The following is a 743-nucleotide window of genomic DNA, read 5'->3' on the forward strand; positions in this document are numbered from 1 at the left end:
AAAATTTTTAAAATTAAAAATTAAAATTATTTTAATTTTTAAATATTTTTTAAAAATTTATTTTTAAAATTTTTTTGGGGTTTTTAATTTTTTTTAGAAATTTTATTTTAAAAAAAAAAATTTAAAATTAAATTAAATAATTAAAATATTTATTTTATTTTAAAATTTTTAAAGGGAAATAGAAATTAAAATTTAAATTTAATAATTTAAAAAAAAAAGAAAAAAATTTTAAAAAATTTTAAAGTTTAAATTTTAAAATAAAAAATTAAAAATAAAAAATAAAAAAAAAAAAATTTAAAAAAAAAATTTTAAAATAAAAAAAAATTATTTAAAAATTAATAAAAAAAAAAATTTTTTTTTTTTTTTTTAAAAAATTTTTAAAAAAAATATTTTATAAAAAAATAATAAATTAAAAAATTTATAAAAAATAAAAATTTAAAAATAAATAAAAAATTAAAATAAAAATAAATAAAAAAAAAATAAAAAAAATAAAAAAAAATTAAATTTAAATTTTAAATAAAAAATAAAAAAAAAATTTTAAAATATATTTTTAATAAAAAAAAAAATTTAAATTTATAATTATATTTAATAAACAAAAAATAAAAAAAATTTTATATAAATTTTTTTTTTAAAATTTTTTTAAAAAAATTTTTAAAAAAATTTAATTAAAAATTTATTAATTTTATTTTTTTATAAAAATAATTTTTTTTATAAATATTTTTGGTTTAATATAAATTTTTTTT

The 743-nt window shown here is 1.9% G+C and overlaps 1 pseudogene; it reads right to left on the minus strand.

Moving 5' to 3' along the window:
- Positions 1-743, minus strand: part of LOC119582380 — an 8,038-nt pseudogene that overhangs the window by 1,084 nt on the left and 6,211 nt on the right.

The sequence above is a fragment of the Penaeus monodon genome, chromosome 15, assembly GCF_015228065.2.
Source record: "Penaeus monodon isolate SGIC_2016 chromosome 15, NSTDA_Pmon_1, whole genome shotgun sequence".
NCBI classification, from domain to species: Eukaryota; Metazoa; Arthropoda; class Malacostraca; order Decapoda; family Penaeidae; genus Penaeus; species Penaeus monodon.